Source organism: Rutilus rutilus (genome assembly GCF_951802725.1).
Source record: "Rutilus rutilus genome assembly, chromosome: 11".
In the NCBI taxonomy this organism is placed as follows: Eukaryota; Metazoa; Chordata; class Actinopteri; order Cypriniformes; family Leuciscidae; genus Rutilus; species Rutilus rutilus.
Window position 1 is genome coordinate 33,719,184 of NC_140216.1, and position 6,257 is coordinate 33,725,440.

The 6,257-nt window shown below is 33.0% G+C and overlaps 1 protein-coding gene across 1 annotated transcript in view; it reads left to right on the forward strand.

Annotated features, from left to right (window-relative positions):
* fbxl20 (F-box and leucine-rich repeat protein 20) overlaps nucleotides 1-1,918 on the forward strand; it is a 21,815-nt gene extending 19,897 nt beyond the window's left edge. The window contains exon 16 of the mRNA XM_084422831.1: nucleotides 1,853-1,918. The gene's annotated coding sequence lies outside the window, so the exon portion shown is untranslated. The remainder of the gene's footprint in view (nucleotides 1-1,852) is intronic.
* The last annotated feature ends 4,339 nt before the right edge of the window (nucleotides 1,919-6,257 follow it).

A 6,257-nucleotide genomic window follows, 5' to 3' on the forward strand; every position in this document is an offset into this window, starting at 1 on the left:
GTTCCAAACCTGTACGACTTTCATTCGTCTTCGCAACACAAATGAACGGTTTATATTGGAACCCTCAGATAATAAAATAAGTTTCATAGAGAAATTAAGCTTATTTTAAGACAATTAAGATTTTTGTATTGTGACATTATTTCATTATTTACATATAATTAAGGAAGTGCATATATATGTGTATATATATATATATATATTTATATGTGTGTGTGTGTGTGGGTGTTTGTATATACATGTATATAAATATATATATATATATATATATACACACACACACACACACACACACATACATATATATATATATATATATATATATATATAATATATATATATATATATATATATATATATAATATATATATATATATACATATATATAAATAAATGCATGTATACCCACTCATTATCAAATTAAGTAAACTATTCATTAAATACTTTACACTTTATTTAAAAAAAAAATTTGTTTTTAAATTAACTGGTTTATTAATATGAAAATGTCACAATACAAAATATCTAAATATTAGTAGATTCGCTTTCATTTCTTGTAAAAAAAAAAAAAAAAAAACGGTAACAATTTACAATAAGGTTTCATTAGTTAACATTCACTACATCAGTTTACATAATGCACTTTTACAGCATTTAGTAATCTTTGTTAATGTTAATTTCAACGTTTACTAATACATTATTAAAATCAAAAGTTGTGTTTGTTAACATTAGTTAATCCACTATGAAGTAACATGAACAAACGACAGCTGTATCCTAACGTTAACAAAGATGAACAAATACAGTAGCAAATGCTCATGGTAAGTTCATGTTAGTGAATACATTAACTAATGAAACCGTCGAATGCGTTTCCAAAAACGTTTCTTTTTTTTTTCTTCAAAAATCTCTTGATTTTGGGGTGAAACGTGACTGTCCTTCATACATGTTCCTTTCACATCAAACGTTGCCACGTTGCTGTTTAGGAATGCCGTATGGGAAGCTTGCGAGCCAACTAAATTGTTCAGAATGTTGCTAAAACGGCTCTTATTACACAGTTAAGCACTGCGCCAAGTGTTTTTCGGGAAACCTGTCGCAATAATGCCAGTGTATTTCCGGGCATACTATTTTTAGTCACATTTTCTGGCATAAACAGGAACAAGGAACATTCTGTCTCTGTGTTTAATGTCTGTGTCCCTTCTTTGCATTTGTCCTTTATTAAGACCGCAGTTAATGGAGAAAATGAACCATGAGCAGTTGCACTGACACATTATGACTGGTGTTCTTGTATCTAACTCCATAATACAAGTATTGTCATTTTTAAATTGTAGTATTGCAGACATACTAGAAGCTAGTTACACTGGGAAGGCCACGAAACATTGACGTAATTTCTCAATAGTCAACAACACCCTAAATACTACTGCTATTTTTAAGTCGTATATGCAGTTTTAAGGTTATGTTAAAAAATATTCTGCCCCTTGTTCCTTTTTTGTTGTATTTGTACCTTTTATGCCGAATAACCTCATCTGATTCTCTTTCTATCTGTCTTGTCATTTTCTCATAAACACACACACACACACACCCTCTCAATCAAGTTACCTTGTTATCAACGAGTGTGTTTATCTCGTGGAGTTTTTGGGCTCTGATCTTGGGATACACTGACACATTTACAATTTGGGGGTCACGGTTTGAGACAAGGACATTAGATTTTGGTCCATGGGGATTGAAACCCTCACAAAGACTGTACTTCGAAATTTTTTTTCATTTTTTTTTATACAATTAACCAATATAAATGGATATGGCAGTATGAATAAATATATAACTATATATTATTAAGAGATGTGTGATCTTTTCTGTTATTCCTCAGACTTTAACAGTGAGCTGCTGTCATTGACGTGGAGGTTCAGAGACAATAAAATAGTTTTTGAATTGATCTACAGAGTTGGTAATTGATCCTGCAAATATATCTGATAATACTTACTATTGAATGTATAGTTCCACTATAAAAATGAATTACTATAGTAAACAAATCAACCAAACAAACAACCGGAGGGTGGTGTCTTGGAGGCCCAATCCCAAGTTTATTTTCATTTCATTAAAAATGTGCTGACTCACTCAGACTGGTACTGGTACAGCGCTTCCATGGGGAGTTCCCATGATACAAGTTAAACCATGAACTAGTTTTACTGGAATCATTACAGTGAGTACATGAGAACTGACTTGTTTCTGTATTTGTGCTAGAAACATGAAACTGAGATCACAGGAAAAAGGCCGTTGTGTGACGACAAATGAAGTAACTTCTTAAAGAAAGGAGGGGGAAAAATAATGGACTGAAAAGACTTAAATACATCATTGTATTCTAATATATATATAATGATTTCATTCAGCAAGGAAGCATTACATTTATTAAAAGTGACAGTAAAGATGTTTGAAATTATTTCTATTTTAAATAAATGTGAATAAGAAAAAAAAAGAAAAAAAGAACCACCATAACTGTTTTCAACGCTGATAATAATCAGAAATGTTTCTTGAGCAGCAAATCATCATATTAGAAGGATTTCTGAAGGATCATGTGACACTGAAGACTGGAGAAATGATGCTGAAAATTCAGCTTTACCGTCACAGGAAACAAATTTCATTTTAAAATATACTTTAATTTAAAAAAACTATTATTATATTATAGCAGTTATTATATTTATTATTACATTATAATAATATTTCACAATATTTTTTTAATTAATGCAATGAGGCCCGTCCAGCCCCAACGTTTCTCACATTATCAGTTTATTCGCTAGTTTAGAAAATGGTAATAAAATATAACATTTATAGAGTTATCAAATCAGTTGATATTTCACTGGTTTTGGCCATCCTTCTGTAAAGACTGTCTCACAAATGAATTGAGTTGAATATCTGTCAGATGTTAAATTTAACTACACAAATAGATAATACCAATTTAGCTCAACCAATTACCAAGCAATGCTTCATTTTGTTCAGTCTGCGGTGTAAAAAGTGGTCGCATTAGCAATTAAAGAGAAAACACTTAAGCAAAACATGGTCAGGTGAAAGCGTCTAAAATTTTGGTCCCAAATTTGTATGTATTTTACAGGTAGTCCACTGTATGAAGAATTTTTGGGTATGATATGTCACAGGTTACTTTATTTTGCCACGCTCATTTACATAAATGAACTATAGTGTCCTGCACCCACTAGTAAAACAATATAAAAAATGTATATCTGGTGTCTGAATCATTTTTGGTGGGTTGCATTCATGTTCAGGCTGGTGCAGCAGATCTGAGGCCCGGGGATTGTGGAAATCATTTGGAAGAAGTTTGGACTTGTTCAAGTTCAAGTTCATTTTATTTATATAGCACATTTCCAACAGCCGCTAGGCTTTACAGAACAACCAGACAAATAATATAAAAATATAACAACACAAATAAAACCGGAGTAGCAAACCAGTGTCAGACTCAAATATAAAATAGTAAAACAGAGGTGGCATAAGCCATGGAAAACAAGTGCGTTTTTAGTAGAGACTTGTTATAAAATTAACAAAAAACAATAATATCAATAGCCACTATGCTGTAGTACTCAATGGCTGCATGTAGGCTGAAAGTTAAAATTGTAATTTAAAATATATATGTAACTGTGTTAGGTGAGACTATACAAAGATGCCAAAATATGCTTAGACAAATATGACTATGCTATAAGGAAAAGACAAAGTAGTAGATCATTTATCATTTATTTCAACTCAAAAAACAAATTGGTACCAAACAGGTAAAGTAAGTGTTAGGGAAGAATAAACAGGTAAGAACAAACAATAATCATAGTTATAATGTTTACATTTTGTTTTTGTATGTGTGAGTGACTTTTTATAAAAAAAAAAAAAAAAACACATTAACCACATTAAGAATGCTGTACAGGATCACCCCTTCATTTGTGTGTATGTATGATATGCATTGTGTTGGATCTATTGATTTTTATTTGACAAAAAAAAACAAACAAAAAACACTGAATTACAGTTTTTCCCATTCATTCTTATGGGTGCCCATTTTTGTCCACGAAGGTGAGATTAAGGAGTTTTTTTTTTTTTCACCCACTTAACATTGTTGAATCAAGTCAAAAAAATGTTTTGTGTGTGTTCAGGTGGCAAACTTAGGAAAAGTATAGCCAAGTCTTGTACCGCTCAGATTAAGGGAAGTATTTTTTAAAAATAAATAAAAATGATTTTGCCCACATTTGTCCCGAATGCGGTTTGAGGGTAAGACTCTTCTAGAAGAAGCAGGGTCTTAATATTAGTAGCCCCGTTCTGGCCAGCCCGAGTATGCTTTGCAGACCTGGTTTCTCTCCTGGAAGGCTTTCACCCCCGACCTGAGATTTGGAAAATGTGGGTCTACCATTCTCAATGCTAGGGCTCCTACTAGAAAGCTTTATGCTCTTAAATGCCATCTTTTCTCATTGTGGTGTTAGCAATGCCATCTTAACCCAGCCGACTTGCCGTTTGGTTCAGTTCTGGAGTTTCTACAAGAGCGTCTTTCAGCTGGACTGACCCCCGCTACCCTTAAGGTGTATTTCTGCGCAATTTCGGCTTGCCACAACCAGATTAAAGGGTCTTCAGTGGGGAAACATATCCTGGTGTTTTGGTACTATAGAAGCACTACCAAATCAGGTGCTGGTGCCACCATCTGTAGAACTTACTGGCATTGGTGCTACTGCTCTCAGATGTTAGTCTGGAGCCCTGCTTCTCAAGGTTAATATTCAGAAGAAACTTAAGACATTTGTGGGGCAATTTCCCAGAAAAGTCTGTGGTGTTTGAACTGGCTCAAGAAAAGAAAAATGGGTCACACTTTATTTCTAGTATCATTTAGGGCTGCTCGATTATGGGAAAAATCATAATCACGATTATTTTGGTCAATATTGAAATCACGATTATGTAACACGATTATTTCACATGACTGGGAACGTGTTGCATTTATTAAAAAGACACGGTAACACTTTACAATAATGTTAATTAGTTAACATTAGTTAATGTATTAACTAACATGAACTAACAACGAGAAAAACATTTGTTACAGTATTTATTAATCTTGTTTAATGCTAGTTAATAAAAATACAGCTGTTCATTGTTTGTTCATGTTAGTTTACAGTGCATTAACTAATGTTAACAAATACAACCTTTCATTTTAATAACGTATTGGTAAATGGTGAAATTAATATTAACTAAGATGCTGTAGAATTATTGTTCATTATTAGTTCAATTTTAACAAAGGTAAGTTAGTTATAATGCTAATTAATGAACCTTATTGTAAAGTGTTACCAAAGACACCTTTCAACAATTCTTAAAAATCGAAATGTGAACATTGATTGTACTTTTTGACCTATTAAAATAAATAATGTAACAGATAATACTTCAATGAGTATTTTAATAATTCCCGCAGGTCTACCACTTATAATGCGGGAAATTCCCCACAAACATTGATTCACTTTAGCATGTAGATTGTATGAATATCTTAAATGAATCCACACAGATTATAAAATCAAATCAATAATTTTAAAACTTTCTCCAAGACGCAATTTCACAAACCGCGGCGCTGCGTCTCCTCTCTCTCTCTCTGCCTCTCTGAATGTGCTGGACAAAAGCAAGCGTCGAAACTACACTTTCGCGTTTATGAGTCGGGACATGATGGAATTGTCACTTGTACAATCGTAACTAAAGTTGATCATTTTCACTTCTTTTTAAGTCTTATCAGTTTAAACATTCAAGCTGAGAGAGTTTACGGCATCGGGAGGGGCGGATGTGCGCGTGCGCGCGTCATTCAGAACACAAGACAAAATAAGAGCGTTCTTTTAAAACAGAAAATGGCAAAATAATCGTTTTTACTCGATTATACTAATTTGGTGATCGTTGGGAGCAAAAATCGAAATTGAAATTGAAATTCAATTAATTGCACAGCCCTAGTATCATTAAGGATGTACTTAAACAAAACAAAAAAATAAATTAATTAAATTAATGCATGTATTATAATAACTACAATGTAAAAACATGTACACAAATATTCATTTAAACGTTAGTACGTAAAGGCACTTAATATAACGTGGGACCGAAAAAAGGATCCGCTAATGCCACAGATTCAGTCGGTGCTGCTAGTGGAGCTCAGATTAAACTCTCGTTGATCTCTTGCACCTCTCGGGATGAATCTGAACTGAAAGTCTCTGCTGCACCATTGCAACGCAATATTGTGCAGAACAAAGGTAGTGTTTCCCCAAGAACCTACT